Below are 25,997 nucleotides of genomic sequence, written 5' to 3'. Positions count from 1 at the left end.
GTCTTTTCACTCTGCTTGTGTTATCTATTTTAGTTGATTTCCTGACTCAGCTAAAAGCAATGTACGTGCTGAGGATTTGTAGTTGCCAGTGCACCTGGTCTCAGATGTTAACTGATAACCATTTACTGCTGCCATAAGCATTCCTGCTCCCCCTCCCACTTTGCTGACAACGTAGTTATTTATCTGCCCTTGTTTGCTGATAACTATTTCTAAAACTTGTTCTTCCTATTTCTGTTCACATGCTTACACTGCAGAAAACATCATGAAGCACTTGAGAGTGCTGTGTCGATGTGGTCCCACTCATGAGTGATTAATAAACGTATTTATTCCAACTCCAGTGCCGATCTCTATTTTGTTGGTCTTTGAACCCGTGGACAGTGTACCCCTAAAAAGGTACATTTCCACAATTGTAGTCCTAAAGTACCGTTGTTCTGCTCATCTCTATATTAGATGAGCAGCGCCAACATGTTCTAAGTATGGTGTTGACAATTAGGTGCCGGTGCCTAGCACCGGAAACTAATTAAGTGCTGGTGCTGAACACTGGAAAGCACCGGCTCAATTTAAGCACTGGTTTAGAAAGAGGAGGACTGCTCCTACTGTCGACTTTGTGGCGATAAACCCAGAGGGCTGGATCTGCTCCCACTTGTGCCAAGGACTAGTGAGTGGACTCCATGGGCTAGTTGGCTAGCCTTCTGTTAAGCTTCGGGAACACAAAAGCTAGAAGCCTGCACATGCAAAGTGCATAGCTGACCAGTAGCCACTGGACTTGCCCTGGACTCTGCTGGTGTAGCCTGTGAGATTGAGTCCTAGTCTCCAAAAAGTGCCTCCTGGGTCCTGGAAGCTTGGCTAATGCTAGAGTGTACTCTGTCATGCAGAACTGCCGCAAGCCAACTTAAAGCCAAAGATAACATCTTTGAAAGCGCAGAATCCAAGACTCATAGACTACCACTTCTTGCAAGTTTGTGAGTAGACTTGAATGCTGCTGAGGACCAACGCTTGCACTGGACCCTGAATTTTGTCTGTCTGCCGATGTTGATTTCAGGCTGCAGGAGACCCCGCCACCCTCACTATTGACAAGAAAAAGAACCAGAAAATGTTCTAAGTAGGAAGGTCAAATCTTGACTGGGACCAACCCGCCACCCACATTCGACCCCCAACTTCTGTCGCAGGTGGCCTGAAACTTTGACTTTGCTCCAAACCCTTGCATTTGAGAATCATAGACTACCACTAAGAGTGAAAACCAGTGATTTACAAAATGTTTTGAAACATTTAAAACTTTTTAGAGTGAAAAGCAGTGATTTATGAAAATCTTCTTGTTTTAGTGTCTATTTGAAGATACAAATTTACACTGTTTATTTATTGGAGTGTTTTTGTTGTTGTTGCGTTTCTTACTTATTAACTCTTTTGGTCCTGATAATTGCTTTACGCTTGTTTACTTTGACTTAAGCCTGAAGGCTCTGTGCCACAGCTACCCAGGCCTGAGCTAAGGTTTAGATTGAAGTAACCTAACGGGACCTGATACAAATTAGTGATATTATTACTTGGTGAGGTCTCACAACTACCCCAATCAATAATCAGCTTTTCTCAAACTCTGCAAAGAAACCTCTGACTGCAGGGCACGGCCTTTTGGTCTCAAACTACATACATCCAGTTTCCCTGCCACAAACCATTCGGGGCACTACCTCAGAGCAGGGCTCTAAAGCAAATCTATATTTCCATTGCCGGTAAGCAGATGTGGAAAAGAGCAATGCTTTACTGCTTCGGGAATGCCACCAATGAAGTCATTTTGAATGTCTTCAGTACATGGATAATAACTGTTTCACCCACTAAAAATGCATATGCTAATAACCATTATTTTAGGATGGACGACTGAAGAACTACTTTTACATACAAATCACTCTTTCAGCCTTCTCCACATCTGGAACATGTATTTCCAAAAAGAGAAGAAGTTGGTAATCACGAAACAAAGCCACGTAGCTTCATCCTCATAAATGAATTGACCACATAAAGCTAACATGTCTAGAAATCGCATTTAAAAGAAGTCACACGGTTAAGAGCAAAACACATAACCGGAACTAAGACGGGTGCCTCTGGTTCTCATGAGAAATCGTTTAAAAGGACCTTTAATATAAGATGCACAGCAGAGGCTTCTCTGCTGAGCTAACAGGAGTCTCGATTTCTCGCTTATAAATTCAAAGGTGAAAACGAGGCTTTGGCTCTGGCAGACGAGAAGGCCTGCACACTTTGGAGCAACATAGGACTACCTTATGTAAATGTGGTTTAAAACAACAGGGCTGATATAGAACTGGTAGTCTAATAGGCGTCAAACTATGCATACGTTTACACTACTTTCATCACTGTCCTAGATGTCCAGGCAAATACATAAAGAAATGAGGCTGTATTTACAGACATCTAACAGATGTGGAAAAGAGCAATTATTTGTGACTTCAGTGATGTCATTGATGAGGTCCATGGTAATTTCATATGTAATGTCACCAGTGATGTCATCACTGATTTAAGTTCTACTGTCATCAGTATATATAGAAAATAAAAGCAGCTGCAACACTCTTTACATTAATCACAATTGAACAGCTGCAGAATCACCTTCATGATGTAAATGTTGGAGCAAATTATGCATATAGATCCAAGGCGGCAGGCTCGCCGTTAGACGTGAAAAAGCATCATCGTTTGTGGCTGTGGTGCAGGGCAGGCTCCTGCAGAGTTGTTTTTTAGGACTCGGCTTGCGCAGTCTCGCCGGTGAGATCTTATGTTTCTTAGTGTGGGGCTTGAACCCGCCCCTCTTCCCATTGGCTGGCTTCCTAAACGGAGGCCAGCCATTGGAGGAGAGGGGCGTCTGTCCATTTAAGCCCCGTCTTTTTCGGATTCGGGGGTGTGTTTTTTAGTTTCTTTCTCTCCTCTGGAATGTAAACATTCCAGCAAATGGGAAGAGGAGAGAAAGAAAAACACGCCCCCGAATCCGAAAATGACGCTGCGTTTCTCCGAGGCATTTCTGCTTGACCTCGGAGAAAGATGGTGGTGTTCATGGCGTCATCCCCGTCCACCATGGTACCCCGTACACGGCCCGGCTGGTGCTCGTCCCCTCCCCCTGCTCTCGGCTCCTTCGGTGCTCATTGGTTTATTAAAATTGTTGGTTGGTAAAGCGAAAAAGGTATTAGGGGGAATCTGCGAATGGGCCCTGAAATTTCGACTGACTAGGGCACACCACAGGATTCAATCCAGTACTTAAGGCTTGTTCTAGGCTCAGGACGGTCGTGCCGTGCCTCCGAGTGCCAAGCCAGACCCTTTCCCTGGCTCGGTTCTGTATCCGGCCCTCCCACCTCCAATGCACCAACACAGTCAGGCCCACAGACGCACAGACGCAGATCCACGCGCACAGACGCTCTCATTAACGCGCACACGCAGGCACGTTCACGCTCGCGTGCCTGCAAACGGACAAGAGTCAGAATTAATGAGGGGTGACCGGGAACACAATGTCTGTAAATCTGCTCTTGGTTGGTACAAACAGAGCCCAGTGAAGCGTGCAGCCTGTTGCAGCTCAGCTCCTGGGGAGAGGTCACTATTGCCCACCTGACCCATCGATCGGCCCCTCCCCCCGAACTGTCACCCTCCGCTCTCCCCGTCTCTGTACTCACGTCTCCATTTGCCGTGATAGAAAGGTGATGGTGAAGGGTAAGAGGTGTGCGGGGGTCTAAGAAGGAGGGAGGGTAAAGGGAAGGCTCTAAAGAGGAGGGCAGGGCCACATGCCAAGTGGTTCGCTCGGGCTGGCCACCAGACATAAATGGCGTGTTATAATGCAGTTTGAACCAAATCACCTCTGGACACCTGTGTGATGACGTTACTGAAACGGTGACCCCACGGGACTCTTAGAACGTAGCAGCACTTACAGCTCCCTCACACTGCTCACTAATGCGCATTGAAACAGCTTCAGCGGGCGAGATTGCTACTGTGCGGACTCGCTGCCCATTCTATCTTTGGCCTCTATGCTGAGCCTGCCCTGAGGTGTTCTGAGGCTCAAATAAGAGATCCCCGAACAGCATGTTGTGTTTCACTTGAAGGTGTGCCCCAATGACTTTTAGGGGGTGTTTTAGGGATGTGTGGTGAAGTGATGGGCATGACTCGGCCCTGGCACCTCCCTTGAGCAGCAGCAATGACTCCTGCTTTGCCAGGATGAGGGGAATCAAGGCTGGTTTCACCAGGTTTCCTTTCAAAAGCCTGAACACGTGATACTTGTCTTTTCGATAGGACACAAAGAGCAACGCAAGATGAACATGTGAAAGGATGTTTAGAGGAGATGAACCCAGCAGGGAGTTGTGTGGAAAGTGAACTTTTGATCATGCGAAGTTTTATAAGTAGCTAACTCTGTCTCTACCCGTTCTAATAAGGGTGACTCACAAAGGGGAAATTGAGGTGGCTCTGTGTGTGTGTGGGTGGCTCTGTGTGTGTGTGGGTGGCTCTGTGTTTGTGGCTCTGTGTGTGTGGCTCTGTGTGGGTGGCTTTCTTTGTAGGTGGCTCTATGCGTGGTGGCTCTGTCTGTGTGTGGGTAACTCTGTGTGTGTGTGTAGGTGGCTCTGTGGGTGGCTCTATTTGTGTGTAGGTGGCTCTATTTGAGTGGCTCTGTGTGGGTGGCTCTGTGTGTGTGGGTGGCTTTGTGTGTGTGGCTCTGTGTGTGGGTGCAAATGCAATAGGTCTCGCATTTGAGAGTGATTAAGATATTGACATTGTAAATAACAATGACGTTTCTTTAAATGTTTTAAAAACAAAAACATAAACAAAAATAATGTCATGAGCAATGCCAATAGCTCTAACTTTAACAATGCCGAGACCATTGCATTGTAAATGCTTGTCTTACATTAGGAGTGTGGGAAGAGGCCCAGCTCTATTGGTGCCTGATTTTATCTCATTTTCTCAGCATTAATGGTGGGCACAAGGAGAGCATTTTTCATTTCCCTGAATTGCTGTTTTGCTGGATGGAGGAGGACTGGACAGATTTCCTGTCCTCCTGGTAGGGTCAGGGGATTCCCTCCACCTGGACAAATAGAAGTTAAAAGGTGACAATTGCATCAGGACCAAAGTGGGGGCAGAGCTCTAGAAGTAAGTGGGTGCATCGGGCACACTGCTCTACATCCTCAACTCTTATCCCATCATCCATTGTTTATGACCTCACACATGACTTCGCAGTTGACATCACAAATGATGACATTCATTACATCACTGTTGACATCACATATCAAATCACAATTTACATCATCACCGGCATCAATGAAGCCACTGGAGACACTGGAACAAACAATTCATTCAACACAACCAGAGGAAAGCTTTTTTTCTTTAAATGGACAGACTCATTAAAAAAAAAATTCTAATGCTCATTATGGAGAGCGGCCACTTTTTTAGACAGACTGAGGAAAATATCATGGCCATGGTCATATTTTGTCCTCATTAATATAAAATGATGTTTGCATGAGGTGACTGCATCTCCACTGGCGTTGCCCAAACACCAGGCAGGTTTGTGTCATTCCACCATCTATACAATCTCTTGACCTTGGCCAAAAGAGAGGGCTGTGCTGTTGCCTCCAATTCACCTCTCAACCTAGTCCAAGGAGGTAGCCGCACACTTGCCATCTGCGACCCACAGTAGTGACCTGTACAAAATTAGGATTCAGAGGCATTTGTCAGCGGCCTTTTCCCGCCAGCTTTTGTAACACCACAAAATATACAACATGAGCTGAGAAAGCCTAAGATTGTACTAGAGATTAACAAAGCTATGAACCAATTCAGTGGGAATCTGACAATTAAGGTGGAGAAGACCATGTGTGCGTTGAGTGTTCAAGTAACGTTGGCCCAGGAGTCCATCCTTTTAGATAGATTAAGGTTCTGTGGAAAGAGTAGCAGGGATGTCATTAAGACTGAGAGTCTACATTTAACAGCTTCCATGAGCCAGCCATCCGGATTTTCTCAAATTCTCTTGCAAAACATATTTATATGAACTCGAGCAAAGTCTGGTTTGCAGGCTAATGTAAATCGATTTTTCTTTCTTTAACACCCCCAAAATCTCCTTGTTGACTGATGTAAAAGTAAATCTGCCTTTTTGACTATACGCATTTATATAGGTATGCTATTCATAAGACCCACAAGTCTGCTGTTAAGTCTGTATGAAAAATGTATGGAAGAGTTCTAAGTGAAATTCACTAAGATTTGCTACACATGAGAGTAATAATTCATTTCACAAAAATAGGGAAGCATAAGTTTCATACCTCATGTGGCACATTTTTAGTAAACTGGTAGCTGAAGTCCATTGATCACAGAAGGTGCAGATTTCATTATTTAATCTCAGTTTGAAATGAAAAGTGATGAAAGGCTTTGAAACTGTTATTCAATATCATGACAATACTGACAGTATGAATGATATTGATTTGTTTGTTTAATATTTGTGTATTCGAAGACGCGCACCCAGAAGCACTTAGACTCTTTGCTTTCACCAGTAACACTCTATTCAACAGTTCAATATCAAAACCAGTAACGCGGTACTTACAGTATGGCAAGTCATGGTTTGGAAACACCTTTACAACAGGAGGAGGTGGAAGTAAGCAGTGAAGGGAAGAAAAACAAAATGACTGTTGTAGGAAAGTGCCCGTCTTTGCATGGTTGCCCCTAACATTTTGCCTAATGTTGATGTACTTTGACTGAGTGTGCCCTCGCTTCCTGCCAACCAGGTACCCAAGGCCAACGTTCTTTCCCTAAACTGTACTGTTGCAAAACCCAATTGGCAACTCTCTGGCCACATGTAAGTCCCTTGTAAAATATACCATAGATAACAAGGGCACTGTGACCAGGGAATGCCTCTAAGGGCTTCAGCACTTTTTGTGCCACCCTCAGAGGTCCTGTACCTTTACACACACACACACACACACACTGCCATTGGAGGCTGCGTTTTTTGGTGCAGAACAAAGTGAACAGTCGACATGGAACACATCCCTGTGTGCCATGCCTACAATCCCCTAGCCTGGCATAGGTCAGCCACCCCTCTAGCTGGGTGCACTATACCAGTGGTGAGGGTACAGGTGCATGACTCATGTACCCCTACAGTGTCTAAGTCAATTCTTGGACATTGTAAGTGCAGTAAATGTCATAAAGAGTATATGGTATGGGAGGTTGTCATTACGAACTCCACAGCACCATAATGGCCTTACTGAGAACTGGGAAGTTTGGTATCAAACTTCTCAGCACATTAAACCCACATTGGTGCCAGTGTGGGATTTAATGAAAAGGTGACCCCTGAAAAACAACTTAACTCTAGTGTCCTGGCCCGAGTGGCTGCTCACCAGCTGCCACCACCAGACATGTTTCTGGACCCCTGGGTCGAGAGTCTGCCGCTCTCGGGCTCCTGATACAAAGCACATCCTGTGCCGAGGTGCCAAGCTTGCTCCCCCAGGATGGGCAGGGTCCACGAAGGGGAAGCTTCAAAGGCTTGTCGCCTTTGTGAGCTACCCCAACCATTTGCTGCTCCCAGCAACTGGCCCCCACCGGTTCTGACCTCCACTTTGGGCGGTAGAATCAGCAGGAAAACCAGGTTAGGAGGAGAGGAGTGCCCACCTTTGCCGACCCCACCCCTCAGGTGGGGGAGGCGAGGTGAAGCACAACTCTCAGTCCCTGCCATCTTGAAGATTGGGAGACCCAGGCAACCAGAATGAGGCTTTTGCCCCCCCTCTCACTGGAGGGAGGCATAATAGGGGGTGTACCCACCACAAGGAAGGGACCCATTGGTCATGACCTGTACCTACCTGTAAGGCCCCTAAATTTAGTATTTAGGGGCAACCCTGAACCTTGCCACCTCAGACAAGAAGAATCAAGAAGAAGGACTGAAGAGCCGTGCTGAAGAAGAGGAGGACACCAACTGACTTGGCCCCAGCCCTACCGGCCTGTCCCGACCTTGACCTGCTCCAGCGAAATCCTGGTGGGTCCTGCAGCTAGCAGCCCCCCAAGAACCCGGAGGACCTGCCCTGCCTTCTCCAACCAGACTTTGTCTCCTGTGAGCGCTGGATTTGCTCACCAACAGACTCTGGCTCCGACCAAATCCACGAGTCTGCACCACTCTACACCCCACAGCCCGAGTTCGAGTGGCCCAACACAACGATGAGGTCTCCCCGGCGATCCTGACCTGGGATCTGGTGATCCCTGACTTACCTCAAGTCTCCAGCTGTTACCTGGAGTCCTTTTCTCGAGGATCCCCCCAACTGCAACTGGAGCCAGTAAGAAAAACCAGACGCCAAAAGACACCCTTGCACCCGACGTCCCACAGCCTTGGGTGGTTAAATCGCATCCCCCTTTGCCCTGAGTCTAAGTACAGGAGCTTTGCTCCCACAACATTGTGGCCTGCTCGTGAGCAGCCACCAACCGGAGGCCCCCTATCCCCCATTGAATAACACTGGGCCTCAGCACTCTGCACCAAGCTGCCCTAGTGCCGCTGAGGGTGCTTTGAGAGTGCATCCTTGACCCTGGGGAAACCATGGTTCTCACCCCAGAAAACCAACTCTCAAACCCAAGTACTTACCGTTAAACAGATAACCTGTTTTTTCCCATAGGACTACATTGACTGCTTTCTTGTGAACATTGTGCGGAGTTGGTTTGTATGAAACCTTAAGAAACTGCATATGTACAAAAATTGATTTACAGGGCTTTGTGTAAGATGACGTAGATAAGGTTGTGCGTATGCAATTGGGAAGTATTTGAAGTCCATTGACTCCAGCAGAGAAGAAGGGATGGGAAGTAGAAAGTTGTTATTATACCAAGGGGCAAAGAGCCACATTGTTAAGAAATGCCTTCAATTACGTGCAATTTTCAGTTATAAGGAAAATGACATTTTGATGCCAGGTGGTGATACCTGTTTCCCAAACTGGAGCTGTTGGTAAAAGTCCTAGACATCTGGTCTTCTAAATCCAGCTGAAGACGTACCTCTTAAAGATGGTTCTGGTTTTTGTTGGCTTAGGGACAATTGGAGGCTTTACAGATACACATTGTAAGAGAACACAAGTTTCTATTGGAGAAAAACAGGAGTTCCTCCCAATTAGTCTTAACTAGACGGTGACAAGGCCTGTGAGTTGAAATTAAGTAGGTTATCACAAAGAAAAGATCCAGTTTGTTGAGAATGCCATCCATCGTTTGATGTAATTCTCAAATAACAAAACTTATGTTGCAAGATCCCTCAATATTTTGCAAATTCACTTCGGTACAATTTAATTCTGTGGCATCTCAGAAATGGTGTCCAGAGGAAGGGAAATGTGTATGATTACTGGCTTTTCTGGAAAGTCCACTGAACCTGCAAATCCTTCAGAAACTACTGAAATTATCATTATAAAGGAGAATCAAAGGTCTGTTAAATGGTAGCGGCAGTTCAGTCGATAACCTTTCAAGTATTGCCCGGCGGTAATCGCCTCTTATACCATTCGATGATTAACCAACAAAAGAGGCAGGCGCCGGAGACTGGAAGGCAAGAAACAAAGTTTTATTCCGTCGGAGCAGAACATGTCAGATTGGACAGGGATATTCAGTCAATTCAAGTGTCTCTGTATTCGGGTGGCAGCTCAGGGATGGTCGGTCTTTGTCCAGAAGTTCCTCTTGGGCGGTGATGTTGTCGGTGGTCGTCAGGGTCGATGATACCTTCTTGCAGTGGTGTGCATGCAGCCAATTACGTTTCCCCTCCACTCGGAGAGCTGTTCGGGTGGTGATCAGGACTTGCAGGGGGCCCGTCCACCGGGGCTCCAGACTCTTGGAGCGCTGGAAGTTGCGCACTAGGACAAAGTCACCGGGTTGGATGTCGTGTCCGGGGCCCCTGGAAGCATCGGGAATGGCTTGCAGCACCTGCTGATGGATAACAGACAACGTTTTAGTTAGATTGTACAGATAGTCAGACATGAGGACGTCAGGGACGTCGTGAATGGATGCTGGTTTTGGTGCAGTCCAAAGGTTCATGGGTCGCCCGAAGACGACCTCGTAGGGGGTTAAGTGGTGTTTGGTAGGAGTGGAACGCATTGATAGCAATGCTAGTGGGAGGGCGTCTGGCCATTTCAGTCCTGTGGTGGCAACTATTTTGGCTAGTTTGAGTTTCAATGTGGCATTATGTCGCTCAACCAAGCCCGCAGATTGGGGGTGGAAGACCGCATGAAACTTCTGTTTTACACCCAACCCTTTTAAGATGAGTTGGATAACTTCGGCTACGAAGTGGGGGCCGTTGTCGCTCCACAAAATTCGACAAAGGCCGTAGCGGGGGAAGAATTCTTTCAGTAGTACTTTTGCGGTAGTCATAGCAGTGTTGTCGCGGGTTGGGTAGGCTTCCACCCATTTGCTGAAGGCGCACACAATGACAAGCACGTACTTCAGGGTTTGGCACCTTTCTAACTGAATGTAGTCCATCTGTAGGACTTCAAAGGGGTGACTAGGAACCCCAAACCCTCCCCGGGGTACAGCAGTTCCTTTACCAGGGTTGTGTTGGAGGCATATCAGACATTGTTGGACTAGGCGTTTAGCGGAGTCTGGGATTTTGTCGTTGTGCCAGACTTTGGAGATGAGTTCAATCATGGGGGCAGACCCTATGTGTGCGGGGGAGTGTGTCATGGTCAGCATGGGAATCAGGTATGAGTCAGGTAGCAACCATTTGTTCGTGTCTCTAGTTCGCCAGCAGCCTTCATCATCTTTCAATCCCACCCGTGCCCATTCAGTCAATTCATGTGGTGAGCTGGCCAATTGTATGTCTCTAATGGTTTCCCTAGCATCCTTCCATTTTTCAGTTTGTGACCTGGTCACGTACATGCGTGTTGTTGACCTATTCTCGGCTGTGGTTCGGGCAGTGATGTCAGCCAGCGCATTTCCCTGTCCTATAATGTCCGTCACCCTTTTGTGTGCCTGGCATTTGATCACAGCTAGCCGTGTGGGGAGGAGGACTGCTTCGGTCAGGGCGGAGACTAGATCTCCATGTAGGATGGGTGTGCCATGGGAAGTCAGGAATCCCCTCTCCTTCCATAGGAGTCCAAAGTGGTCAACCACCCCGAAGGCGTACTGGCTGTCGGTGTAAATGTTTGCGGTTGTCCCCGCTGCTAGGATGCATGCTCGTGTGAGAGCAATCAGTTCAGCCGCCTGTGCGGATCGCTGTGTGATGCGGGCTGTCTCAACAATTGTTCGGGCCGTGGTGACTGCATAGGCGGCTGAAGTGGTGCCGTCGGGGAGCTTGATGCATGAGCCATCTACCCACAGCTCTCCGTCAGGATCTGGGAAGGCAGTATCTCGGAGATCAACCCTACTCTTGGTCTGTTCGTCGGTGAGGGTCACACAGTCATGTATAGGGGACGCATTGGGGTCATTGTCAGGGAGAGGTAGCAGAGTGGCTGGGTTCAGAGTGGTGCATCGTTTCAACGTGATGTGAGGTGCAAGCAGAGTCAGTTCATAACCAGTCAGTCGTGCGCTAGTCAGGTGTTGAGTCTTAGTCTGGTTCAGGAGGGTGTCAACTGCATGGGGTACTAGCACGGTGAGGGGGTTCGAAAGCACGATCCCCTCACTTTGTCGGATAGAGACAGCAGTGGCGGCTACCGCTCGAAGGCATGTGGGCAAAGCTCTGGCTACAGGGTCAAGAGTGGCAGAGAAGTAGGCACAAGGGCGTTGCTTGGGACCTATGGACTGGGTTAGAACAGACAACGCGCATCCCTCTCTTTCGTGGGTGAAGAGGGAGAAAGGTTTAGTGTAGTCTGGGGTTCCTAGGACTGGTGCTGAGCAAAGGGCATCTCGTAATTCTTTGAAGGAGGATTGGCATTCGGGTGTCCAGGGGAGGGGGAAGGGGACATCTTTAGCCAACAGGGAAAGCAGAGGTTTTATAATAAGACTGAAGTTTGGCAACCACTGTCGACAGAAGGAGGTGAGGCCTACCAGAGACCGCACTTGCTTCTGAGTTTTAGGAACAGGGGTTTCTAGGATGGTCTGAATTCGGTCAGGTGTAAGCTTCCTCCCATCTTTGGATAGGAGGTGGCCTAGGTATGTCACTTGGGGTTGGCAGAATTGCAACTTCTTCCTGGAGACCTTGTGACCGTTCTCCGCGAGGAAGTGGAGGAGGTGGATGGTGGCTGTGACTGCAAGTGGAGTGGTGTCGGCCGCCAAAAGAATATCATCGATGTACTGTATTAATACCACTCCGTCCGGTAGTTGAACTGCATCCAGCTGTCTTTTGAGGGCTTGGCTATATATGCTGGGACTCTCGGTGTAGCCTTGTGGTGCCCTACAAAATCTGTATGAACTGGCTTTTAAGGTGAAGCCGAAAAGGTAGCGGCTGTCTGGGTGGATGGGGATGGAAAAGAATGCGTTCTTGAGATCAATAACGGTAAAGGTAGTGGCAGTGGGCGGAATCAGGGTGAGGATGGTGGTGATATCTGAGACTACGGGGTACTGAGGTATGACTACTTTGTTAACCTCTCGTAAGTCGATAATGAAGCGGTATGCTTTCTCATCTCCCTCGCCTTGCTTCTTAACAATGGTTAAGATAGGGCTGTTGCAAACATTACTAACTACTTCTTCTACCACTCCTGCATCGACTAGGGACTGGATGATTTCCACCAATGCCTTCTCGCCTTCGGGTGATATCCGATACTGTGGAAGCTTCGGGAGCACTGCGTCCGGTCGGACAGTTATGTGTACAGGGTTGATCACCATGCGTCCTACGTCTGAGTCGGTTTTAGCCCATAGATGTGTGGGTAACGTGTCAAGTAGGGACAGGTCAGCATCGGTTATGGAGAACATACGTCGTGCGGGACAAGGCCTGAACAGATCTGGGTTATCGTGCAGTATGACTCGAACTCCGTCTGGGGAACATCTGATGGTAGCCCGGAAATGTTTTAGTAAATCAAGACCCATAATGGCGTCGGGGGTGTTGGAGGAGAGCAGAAATGTCGTGTCAGTGGTGTTATTTTCCAAGTCAAAGGAGATTGGTGCTGACAAGGGGTTAGTGGAGGGCGTTCCATCAAAGCCTATTGAGGTTACATGGAGGATAGCCGCGGGTTTGGAGGCTGCCCAACTACTCTCGCTGGTCTGTAACTTCTGGGAGACTTCCTGTGACAGACCCTTCACATAATTCTGGACAAAGAGGTGATGTCCGGTTGCAGTGGTCATGTCCTGGCCACTATAATCGGAAAACACTGTCTCGAATCGAGAGAAGTATTCGGATACGTCCTCCTTGGGTTTCTGGCGGCAAGCCGTCACTATCGACCAGTCTACCTTCCTTTCTGGGATTAGGGTCTTTAATTTCTGAACAATCTTGTCTGGGAGTTCCAATATGGCCTTTAGAGGTTTCTGTCCAGGTTCTCGCTGCTTGTCTATGGTATCGAGTTGTACCCAGGTATATCCGAACGGCTCAGCGTGGTCGACTTTCCGGATTTGCTTCCACACATCAGCCAGCAGACATAACCCGAAGAACAAATTGATGTCCGCCAAGGTCATTATAGTTGAACCCAAGGCCGTACCTAATTCTGTGTAAAAGGCAGTCGGGTTCTTTCTTAAGTCGGGTAGGGTTTTCCTAAAGGTCAGGATGTCTTGTCGGTCCCATGGCTGATAGACCCAGTTATATACAACCCTTCCCTTCGCATCTTGGTGGTTGATGTCATCGTGTGTTCCCTGACCTCGTGGGGGGACCCAGTAAGGAGCGGCTTCCTTGATGGGCATCATGGTATCAGCTTTTCCTGCCTGGGGTTCAGTCGCTATGGGGGTTTCTGTCTTGGTCGTCTGCCTGTGTTCTTTAAGATGTCGGAAGACTTCGAGTGTACGTGTGAAGAGGTCTGTCACATCGCTCTCTCCCCCTTCCCCAATATCAACCTTTCTATACAAGGTTGCTAAGCCTTCGGGACCTTTATCCTGGTACCTATCCTCATAGGCATTCAGAGTGTGATAACAGAGTCGTACGACAAAGTGTCGTCTGTGGTTGTCGGCATACGAGTTATACGTATCTGTCACATATTCCTCACTTTCCTTCCGTTCTACTAGTGTTCTCGCTACCTTATCGATTCCGGCTCGTTCATCCTTTGTTAGCCGATTCATTCTGGTGGAATCTTTCTTTCTCGTCTCGGGGTCATCTAACGTTATTGCTAACGTTGTGTTTAGTACAAGAGGCTCGGCCGGCGCGGAGGCCGCGAGGACCGAGGCCCTGGTACTGCTTTTGTTTGCGTTCGGGGGTTGTGGGTGCTGCACTATAGGCTGGGAGGGAGCGTATGGAGGGGGCATGTAGATGATCGGAGGACCTAATAGCAATTCATCGTTCGCCCGTTGCTTGGAAGGCAACTCAGGGTAGAGCGTAGAGGGGGTCCTAACAGGGCACTGGCCTGACGTTTCAGATTCTTGTTTTTGTTTAACTTCCTTTCTCTCCTTTATTTCTTCCTCTAACTTTCTGGCGGCAAGGTGAGCTGCCTTTCGTAGTTCTTTTTCTGCCTTTACTTCTTCTCTCTTTTTCCGTTGCGTTGTTTCTTTGCGCCACATGCCGATACTGTCGAGCATAGTGGGCGTCGTTTTATTGCTACGTAGAGCTATTTCTAGTGTTTCTATTTTATGGTCATCAAAGGATCCCATCAGTGGCCACTGACTTTCGGAGTCCTTCTTTGTATATTTATGCCATAGTTTGCTATAAGCTACAGCGACAAGTCCATATTTAGTAAACATGTCCTTATTAGGGGTGCCTTCCAGTGGAGCCGGATGGTTCATCTCTAATAAGGGGTCCGGGCAGAACCAACTACCAATCAGTGGGGAGAAGATAGGCATGACGGGTTACAACGGGGACAAAAGTCTGCACTACCTATCTTTTCACTGCTTGCAAAGACTTAGACAGAATATCTCTATTCCACATTATTTGTAAGCAGAGAATACCTCAAAAAGAACCAATATCGAACAACCAATGTTCGGACAATCAATCAATGGGGAGAAAAATAGGCACGACAGATTACAAAGGGGGACAAAAGTCCGCGTTACCTACCCTTCACTATCTGCAAAGACTAGACAGAATATTTCTATTCTACGTTATTTGCAAACAGAGAATATTTCAAAGAGCACTATTCTTCAAAAACAATCAATGTTCGGACAATCAATCAGTGGGGAGAAAAATAGGCACGACAGATTACAAAGGGGGACAAAAGTCCGCGTTACCTACCCTTCACTATCTGCAAAGGGAGAGAGAGTATTTCTACTCTTCCCCGTTTGTAGGCAGTGAATATCTCAAAAAGAACAATCAAATAAGCAATACTAGTATTTTCAATCAATCAATCAATCGTTTCGCAATTTGTCGCGTTACACAACCTTACCCGGACCGCATGGACAGTTTCTCGTCTTCCGTCTCCAGCGCCCGATCGTCCTCTACCCTCCGTATTTGCCGCGGCACTCCTGATGGTTCCCAGTCAGGACCGTAGATCACTCGAGAGAGGTCTGCTCGGAACCAGTGAAGTTCGGATGATCGGCTGCCAGACGAGGGTCTATCGGGCAGGAGCTCTTCCCGATCGTTGCAGTCGTTCACTCTGTCGTTGGGACCTCTCCCGTTGGATCCACGTATCGCTGATGGGCCCCACGCTTGGGACGCCAATTGTTAAATGGTAGCGGCAGTTCAGTCGATAACCTTTCAAGTATTGCCTGGCGGTAATCGCCTCTTATACCATTCGATGATTAACCAACAAAAGAGGCAGGCGCCGGAGACTGGAAGGCAAGAAACAAAGTTTTATTCCGTCGGAGCAGAACACGTCAGATCGGACAGCAAGGTATCGTCTCGAGGTGCTCTAACCGCATCTCTGAGGCCTGGCCTTTTATACACAGGTTTATTGCTTTATTACATGTGATACATTCTTGTTGAGACTTTGATGTACGGAAAGACATCCTTGGAATCCCCACTTCAAGCTTGTTCCCACACATATCTACAGTAGAAGTCCCCACCCCACCCATAGTAGGAGATGGCTATCACACAGCTGGACATTCCGTCAATTCCTGGGGGTGTGTGCGACTGGTCGGGTCTCAGGGGGTGGGGTGTGGATCGACTGTAATCCCTTTGATGTGGGGTGTCTCCCTTACAGTAGGGGCAATAAACTGCATCCGCAGGGCTAGGTGATGACCTGGGATCGGTTCGGACAATCGGGCGCAGAGGAAGGGGGTTATCAAAAGGATGTATGACCATGTATGGGATGAAAGGAGGTGTTGGTCAGGCGCGGGATGCGGTTCCATGGCAGGGTCACGCAGAAGGAGAGGGTTTATGGCCCATGTGTGAGAGAGCGGGGGTGGCCGGCGCGCGGGGGGGGGTGTTCGCAGCGCCAGAGGGACGCGCTGGCGATCGGCAATGAGCGGGGAGAGGGGCCATGGTGTCTAAATGGCCGCCGTGTGTTTCTGCGTGCGGCGCTGGAGAGAGACAAGGTGGCGCAGATAATGTTCAGTTACGAACTAAATTTCCACAGGTCTGCTGATGTATTAAGTCCAAAAGAAGCAAAGAATTTGTCACCTCATCACCCCTATGATTGCGCTATTCAATCGAGCCAGGGCAAGAGACAACCTAATTGTAAAATGTTTCCATTTTCTATAAAAGGAAACTAAGTCCTAAAGCAATGAAATGCGCCCCGCTTGCCTGCCTCTGCTTCCTGTGCAACTGTAAGGGTCGTAAGTATGCCCACTGACTGCCGTCTTAGCCGGCATACCAACGGCAAGCCTGTCAGCGTCCGTCCGCGCCTGGACCGTGCCCAGCGCCAGGAACCCTGGATCTCCCACCATCTGCCTGTACTCCACCACAGAGCTGTGGGCCCTGGCCCCCGGAACTCACTTCAACAAGTGCTGCAGCCCCTCCCTACAGTCCACGGAGGGCCTGTTTGCCTGCCATTGCTGCCACTTCACCAGGAACACCAAAGCAAACATGGGTCCGCCGACCCGAGGAAAAGATTCAATGCCTGCTGCTCAATGTCAGATCCCTATGCAAACACACCACTGAAATCTGGGACACCATAACCGCCCTCAACCTGGACCAGATATTCATGTCAGCTCCCGACATCATGAGCGCAACCCCGCAAGGCTATAAGATGATTCACAGAGACTGCCCTAACAAGCACGGAGGAGGCATCGTCATCATCCACAAGGACAACCTCCAATGCACCACCTCCGAAGACAACACATCACCCATCATGGAACACCTCAATTTCCAAATCTGAACTGATGGCAAAACAACCATCAGAGGAACCCTTGCCTACAGACCCCCGGGCCCGCACCCCGGCTTCTGCAACGCCATCTCCGACTTCATCTCCCCCCTGGCCATTGACTCCAAACACTACATCTTTCTGGGATACCTCAACTTTCACCTCAATGACCCCAATTACACCAACTCCACCAACCTCTTGGACAACATGAGCAACATGGGATTCAGGCAACTGATCACCAGTCCCACGTACAACGCAGGACACACCCTGGATCCTATCTTCACAGCCAGCAAGAGAATCAAATTCTCCCACACAACAGTTAACCTGATCTACCACAGCATAGTACAATTCACCATCACCGCTCACCAGAACCCTCCACTGCATCCCCCCATACCTCCACTCCGAAGGTAGAAAGAAATCACCGAGACCCAATGGACCACCACCCTCAAAACCAACAGACTCAACCCCTCCGACACCCTCAAGCAAGATGTCCGTAACTTCTCCGACTTTATCCTCAACAGCGCTGATGCGGTCACCCCTATAAGGAAATTTAACACCAGCATGTCCAGCAAGCACGTCAGCTGGGTGACACCCAAGCTCCGACCACTAATGAGAGAGAATGCAAGTGACTAGAGACACAATGGCACACAAGCAAAAGCCCCACAGACTGCACCACCTTCCAAACGGCCCTCAGCAAATATCACCACCACCTCAGGGAGGCAAAGAAGGATGCACTGGTCAACTACATCAAGAAGAACGCCAACCGCACAAAGGAGCTCTTCTGCCCTTCAGCCACTGAGAACACGATCCAACCCTCTCAGGACCTCTGCGACACTCTAGCAGACTACTTTCACTACAAAATTTCAGATATCTACAAAATTTTGACCCTCAACCAACCAATCTCGACCACCTCATGACGGCAGCCGATGCCACCCACAGCCACCTGCTCACCGACTGGAATCCGCTAACAACACAGGACACCGCAGCCCTCATGAACATGATCCACTCTGGAGTACCTACTGACCCCTACCCCCACCACGCCTTCAACTTGGGACCGAAAGAAAGCAGCAGTGCCACTCATATCCTTAACGCTTTCATCACCACGGCTACCATTCCCAATGCCTGAATGCACACAGATTTCAAACAGCTCCTGAAGAAACCATCCGCCGACCACAGGGAACTCAAAAATTACCGCCCCATCTCACTGCTACCACTCCCCACCAAAGTTCTGGAAAAAGCCATCAACAGACAGCGCTCTGAATACCTGGAAGAATACGACCTGTTGAATGCCTCCCAATCTGAAGTCTGCGCCAACCACAGCACCGAGACTGCTCTGATCGCCACAACGGAAGACATCAGATCCCTCCTTGACCGATTAGAGAAGGCAGCCCTGATACTCCTCGACCTCTAAGTGGCGTTCAACACCATTTTCTATCAGACCCTCATCACCAGACTCCACCACATCGGCCTTCGAGGCAACGCCCTCAAGAGTATCAACTCCTTATTCACAGTACGCTCTCAGAGAATTTGCCTACCACCTTTTACCTCTGAACCCAAGAACATCACCTGCGTCATCCCCCAGGGGTCTTCCCTCAGCCCCACCCTCTTCAACACCTACATGATGCTGCTGGCTGACATCATCCACACCCATGGACTCAACATCATCTCCTACGCTGACAGCACTAAACTCATCCTCTCCCTCGATGATGATTACACCACCAACAGATTCAATTTCAGGAATGCCATGACCAGTATCGACGATTGGAGGAGGTCCAACTGCCTGAAGTTGAACACAGACAAGACAGAAGTGCTCATCTTTGCAAACAAAAACTCATCATGGGATGATACCTGATGGCCCACAGCACTTAGGCCAACTCCTACACCGACAGATCATGCCGGCAACCTCGGCATCCTTGTCAACAGCCAACTCCCCCTCAAGCGACAAATCAACAGTGTCGTGCTCCTGTTTCCACATCCTCCGCATGCTGCAAAAGATCTTCAGATGGATCCCCATCAACACCAGAAGAACGGTAACCCAAGTACTTGTCTCCAGCTGACTCAACTACGGAAACATACTCTACGCTGAAACCACCACACAACTCCTCAAGCGCCTCTAAACTATACAGAACACTGCAGCCAGACTCATCCTAGACCTGCCCAAATGGACCAGCATCACCCCTCACCTCAGAAGCCTCCACTGGCTCCCCATGCATAAGAGATGCCAGTTCAAGGTGATGACCCTTGCATACAAAGCCTCCACAACATCAGACCCATCCTTATCAACCACCGCCTGACTTTCCACCGACTCGCCAGAGAACTCCTCTCAACCACTGCCTGACTTTCCACCAACACACCAGAGAACTCCGCTCAACCTTTCTTGCCCTCTCACACATCCCACACATTTATAGAAGCTGCTGCGTAGGTGGGGTCTTCTGCTTTCTAGCTGCCAAGTCCAGGAACGATCTCTCTATCTACCTGCGAACCGTGCCCACCCTCTTCAACTTCAGGAACGGACTCAAGACCTGGCTCATTGACTAGAGGCTGTCAGTTTCCCAGTACCTGGATACCCCTGGGTGATACGCCTCGCTCTACAAGTGCTTGATTTATTGATTGATTGACAGTCAGAAGCAATGCAATAACAAAGGTCGTTTTCGTTATGATGCTTACCAGGTGCAGAATGATGGGTCCCAGCGAACCTAAGCCAACATGGAGGTAGACGGTATCGGAAATGGTGAACTTCAGGTTGAAAACAGTCCTGGAAAAATTTAAGAGGAAGCAAAGGACAAAACAGAGCAAACCAAGCCAAATCGTAATTCAAAAGCAAGTCAAAGTTTAGGCAGAAGATAGGAAACCAAGGCAACTGAAACAAAAAGTAAAACAACAAAGGTGGAGGACAGGTAATATGGCGAACTAACTAAAGTAAAAGCAAAGGAGTCAATACAACGCAAGAATTTGTCAGCCACCTTCCCAAGTAAAATGAACTGTTTATAAAGCACTCATGACCTTGAAACCCCAATCCTTGACCATCCGGCCTAGCAGTCCCAGCCCCCCAGTCGCTGCAAGCTAGTCTGCCACAGTAAACCCCATTTCTGCACACCCTGCTTATTCCTGACACCACCTGCTGTAGCACTATTTTTGAATAAAGAAGAAAAGGGTTCACCTTTATTCCTGTGTAGATTTCAGGTGATAACATTATATCACTATAAATGATATCTCTGTTGGCTTTGAATGCAAAATGCTTGGATCTAGTGTAAATGGACTACATTTGTAAGCTGGATCCATGAAAAGCTTATAACATAGTGGGAATTGAGGGAGATAATGAGTGGGAGGCAGTGTTTAATACATGTCTAGGCCATTTTGGGTATAACGTTATGCCACATAGTGTCAGGCTCCATGGCACACGCAGCCTTTAACGGCACCGCCCTCGCACACGGAGCAGAGAACCCCACCCGCCATTCCCTGTCAGGAGCCAGGGGCGGCGCTTGAATATTACTTAAGGACGGGATCCACGCTTATAACGTGTTTCGCGGTCCAGTTCGGATCCCGCCTGGCCTCTCACCGCTTGCAACATTTTCCCAGCTTACCTGTCTCGGTCCTTGATCTTCAGCTCTCGTTGGTGGTTGCTCGTGTTGCTGTTGGCTTCCTGAGTGCTCTTCCACTTCCTGGGTCCTCGTCTGGGGCTGGTTGCTTTGCTGCTCTTCTCCGGTCATGTTACTTTGTTGCTAGACAGCTCCAGTCAAAGTTAACCCTTGGCTTCCTGGTTCTGCAAGATATAGAATTAGGCAAAGGGTTTTAAAGCATCTCAGTATCTTTTTGGATTATACCAGCTTTATTTTAGGATAGAGGAACAGTACTTATCTGATGGTCCTGTGTTCCTTTGATCGTTTCTGGCGATTCTTTTGTTTTCCAGTCACTATAATGAAAGAAGACATATTGGCATTATAAAAGAGTCCAGTTCTTCGTCGGTACTAGTTGCTTAAGTTTGGACCCCTGTCTTTTTTTCCTTTTTTTTGTCCCGTTCTTCCTCCTGCTTAGGGAAATTCGTTTTTTTGTTTTTCCCTGCATATAGGAGTACGGGTATATATTTTTTGTTTTACTTAAGGGGTCCTCCACACCTATGGTGATTCTAACCTAGGTCAGTACCCTATCTTTCTTTCTTGTTTCATATGCTAACTACTGTAGTCCTATTACTTGTTGACCCTTGTCAGTCCTTCTAGATAGTGGGGGTGTTCTATCGTCCCTGGGAGCTGTTTCTTCGTACATATCAGCTGCTTCCATCCAAGGTCTCCCTTAGGAATAAGGTGGGGTATATAGCTAGCTTACTTGTGTTTATATTTAGTAATCACTTTTTGCTTTCTCCTTTAAGGTTCTAGAAGACTCTCTCGGAAGATCCAGCGGACGTCTACCCCTTCTTCCGGCCCTTGTTTTGTTTCCCTTCTTCCCCACCTTCCCTCTTTTGCTTTGACTAAGGTGGGCGAAGGAGGCGGGTGAGGGAAGTTGGGCTCTAGCCTCGTGTTCATCCATGCCGTCCCTACAGTAAACCCAGGTGAGATCTTACACATATTCTAAGTCAGAGGTTCTTATCTTGTGGTCCAGGGTCCCCTGGGGGCTCACAAAACCTACTCAGGGGTCTCTGTCTGCTCAGAAATTGTAATACTATTAACAGAATAATAAAGTGCACATAAATTAAGAAACAAAAGATAAAGTAAAACATTTTAAAATGTTCTGTATGTGTGAAGGAATTTGAAAGTGGAGGCCAAAAATTAAGTTAGTATCCTCAGCTCCCCAAGCATAAATTGGTCTGCTTGCAAAATGTCATACAACTCTCTAGCCTTCCACACCCACAAATGGATGAAATTAGGCACTCACGTGTTTCCTTCCTATAACACATCTCTACTTCTGTACAGGTGGTAACATCATACATGCAAATACTGAAAAAAATTGATTCACCAAAGACAGATCCATTCATCACATTTTCACTCTTGAATTTTTGTATTAGACAGACAAATAAAAATATTTCAGCAAAGGGTGTTTAATTTGTAAAATATAACATTTATGTAGTATATATTTACATAATCCCTAGGGACTCTTGTGTGTTTTTTTGAAGATCGATACCCCGTCCCTCTGTGTGTGTCACATTGGGGTAACTCCCCTGTTATTTTTGATTAGTATATATTTACATACACAGAAGAACCATAAAGAAAGACGTTGATGACAAATCATACAAACCTGACCAGCTTTTGTGGGAAAAGGGACAGATATAATAAAAGTGACTGATAAAATAGGGCTCCCGTTATATGGTATTTATTGTTAAACTTATCTGTCTATATTTGTTTTTTGCTAATTTTTTCTGTATGTATCCATTTTTATTTTGTTTAGTTCATAAAAGAAACTGCAATGGGTACATTTCCACATTTATTTATCTGCTAAATGTATACTTACATTTGAATGCCCAACAGGTTTGAACTATATACAGTACAATGCGGCCATCTGAAAACATGTGTATTATAGAACAGCATAAGCAGCTGTATATCTGCACTTATTTAAGGTTGATTAGGAACTATATTTTCTTTCTAACTCCTCTACCTGTCAATTTGCACACCTACTGACCTGGCACTCTTGATTGACAGTAGTGAGAATCATGCTAGGAAGATCTATTTTCCGTAGCTTTCTTTATTCAAAAACAAAGACAAGAAAATAGACAGTCTTATGTTTGTATTTAAATGGAAAAAATGGAAAACTGGGAGCCCTATTTATAAAGTGTTTCAAAAGTAAAAATAGAAACAAAAATATTCAACAAAATATTTTTCTTTTTAAATAGAAAGTCAAATAATATGGCATAAATGTAAGCATAGAGTCACACAAAGTATAAGAAGATAATCTACAGACAAGGACACTTGTGTGTCCAGTATCCAGAACACTCTACAGCTGTGGAGTAATCCGGAATGAAAGCTCTATCTACACACGGTACAAAGATCCACCCTACACTTTCAACATCCATCTCAGTTTGTATGTAACATACGCTGTGTATATGCTTCTCGGGAGGCCACTGCAGCCTGCACCACCCATGCCCTGCTAGTGCTGCCAATGGCCGTACTAACAACACCTAACCATCACACTCCTACAAGTGTGACAATGCAGCCTATTGCAGGCCACACAAAGCAATAATAATGGCACGAGAGGATGGTATTATTCATTTTAATTGTATATTGACTTAATAAACACGGGCTCATCTAAAGCTGTGGTGTTTGGAAGGCGTAAAGCAGACTAATCTGGCCTGATAACAAGGGGCACAGCTATCAATAGTGCAGCAGGCACAGTGGGACCAGGGCCCAGGTGTGTCAAGCGCCCACTCCACCCCTATTATATATATTTTGTTTACTAGTAAAGGGTGGGACCTTATTCATTGCTTTTATTTGGGCCCATGGCACCCTTAGTACACCATCTAGACGAAGGACTGGCAGTGCTGGGGAAGGGTTTGCTGCTTGAGCTAATCTAGCCTTCCTGCCCACTAAACTCTAAGCGCCCTCTGGTTTTCTACTATTTTCCCCTACAAGTATGGGACAGTGGCACCAGGGCCCTGGAGGTCCCACTTACCATGGATTAGTTCTTTATTTTACTGCCTAAGCAACAGTTGAGGGGCATTTTCATTGCTTGAACTGCTGCACCAGCAGTTACACCCGTGCACCTGCGTTCATACCTGTCGATTCACCTACATTCAGGTGTGAGCATCAACACACCCGCCTTTTTTAGCTGCAGTGAAATCTAAGGCACCCACTAAACAGGGAGCCCATGGCGGTGACTGAGCTTGGGAAGCATCGAATGTCTACAGGTGCTTCTCATATCTGAGAAAGGGTCTGCATGTCCCTCCTAACCCTGAAAGGAAGAGCTGACGGGACCTATCATCCTCATACTACCTGTGTGGGAGAGGCCGGTGCATTAACTAGCCCTGCTCGCGCCTCGCACGTTAGATCCTTTTAGCTGCTCTTCTGTTTTAAATATTATTGCACTGTTTTATTAAATATCTCTGTACTGTTACAACTTGCTGGGAGGATCGTTGCTGCTAGGGTTTTTTTTAGCTGTTCATTTGTTTTAAATCTGTTTTAATTATTATTGCACCGACTTACTTCCACTTAAGCTCTTCTTCGCTTCTCCTTGCGTTCATTTGCACTGTCCTTGCTGGTAGTCAGGGCTGCCCCGTTCCGCCACGGCTGACGTGCCGATTGAGCCGAGGGCGGACCCTTCAGTCCACAGTATTCCGGCCATCTCACTTCCGGTGAGGACGCGCTTCTGGCGTCCGTCGGAAGGGATTTAAATATTCATGGTGCGGACGCGCAGCGGACGCGCGCAGCGGGTGCGCCGCTAGCGTGCCTAAGGCAAGCCCCTCTGCGCCCATCCGCGTCAAGTCCGTGCCTTGGGCCCACAACTCTGTACGGTGGCCCCCACCAATTATTAAATATACGAGTGGTGTTTTGCGCACTTTGGACTAGCAAGGTAGGGAAAACTGTTGTGTTATGCGTTTTGGGGTTAGCATGGCAAGCTGTGCTTGTGGTTTTGTCCTCCCCCACCCTGAACCAGTCTTGGCCTTGCAATTACCCCAGCGTCTAGCGAACGGCATCGCACATGAACAATCTATGCTCCTTGGTGGCCTTATTAATGCCAGATCATTGGGTAAGCACAGGTATGAAATTGCTCATAGCATAGAAAGCCTGGGACTAGATATATTATTCATAACAGAAACCTGGGCAGATGCCGCATCAGACCCCGATTTTATCACTGCAACACCTGTTGGGTTTAGAGCCATTAGAGTGGACAGGTCTTTTAAACGAGGAGGTGGAGTAGCTATTATTTTTAGGGATCATTTTTTGGTCACACATTATCCCGTTTCTACTCCTTCTTATGAAGCTCTCCATTTCTCGTTTACACTCAATCCCAAAGTGACCTTTAAGGGGATTCTTCTCTATCGTCCTCCAGGCACCCGCAACACCTTTTTAACCAATCTGGACAATTTGCTTGAGCCAGTTATTTTAAATTCAGATTTTACTATTCTTGGAGACTTCAACTTCCATCTGGAAGAGTTAGAAAATAAAGACACAATGGGGTTATTAGATACCTTAAGATCACTCAGACTCACTCAACTGGTGCAGTCACCGCCCCATATAGCTGGACACACGCTGGATGGTGTTTTCTCTTCAGCTTATGGCCTCACGGTTAAGGAAACTCTTCCGCTAACATGGTCAGATCACTCATTAATTAAGTTCAGCCTTCCCTTTTTTAGGGTGGGAGAGGGTGGCACTACTAAACGGCCGGTTTCCACCTGTAAAGCTTGGAATAATGTGGATAAGTCATCCCTTTATACCTACTTGGAAACCTTTCGCCCTCCCCCTCAGGACCAGGTGGACTTAGCCGTCACCAACTACACTAATTGGATTTTGGGCGCAGTTAGCGCCTCGGTTCCTTCAAAAACACTTTCAGGCAATAGGACTACGCCTTCTGCCCCCTGGTTTTCTGAACATCTTCGGAAAGAAAAGCAGATGTGCCGCCGTCTAGAACGGCATTGGCGTTTAAATTATGATGAGCGGGTAAATTAGCTTTCAAAATAGCTTTATTGAATTATAAAAAACTTCTTATCTCACAAAAGAAAAAATATTTTACACAGCAGATTGATTCGGCTGCGAATTCACCCAAGGATTTGTTTGCGGTGATTAACAAACTGGCTACACCCAATAATACAGGCAGGAAGGTCAATCAGAAATTCTGCAATGACATCGCAGACACTTTTAAATCTAAGGTTTTAGAAATCTT

At 47.4% G+C, this 25,997-nt stretch overlaps 1 protein-coding gene across 1 annotated transcript in view; it reads left to right on the top strand.

Moving 5' to 3' along the window:
• Nucleotides 1–25,997, top strand: part of LOC146783838 (P2X purinoceptor 7-like) — a 300,654-nt gene that overhangs the window by 7,562 nt on the left and 267,095 nt on the right. Inside the window, exon 2 of the mRNA XM_085636125.1 lies at nucleotides 21,559–21,738. The gene's annotated coding sequence lies outside the window, so the exon portion shown is untranslated. The remainder of the gene's footprint in view (nucleotides 1–21,558; nucleotides 21,739–25,997) is intronic.

Source organism: Triturus cristatus, chromosome 11 (genome assembly GCF_964204655.1).
Source record: "Triturus cristatus chromosome 11, aTriCri1.1, whole genome shotgun sequence".
Taxonomy (NCBI): Eukaryota; Metazoa; Chordata; class Amphibia; order Caudata; family Salamandridae; genus Triturus; species Triturus cristatus.
Note: the sequence above shows the minus strand (reverse complement) of the source record. Positions and strands in the feature narration are given on the sequence as shown.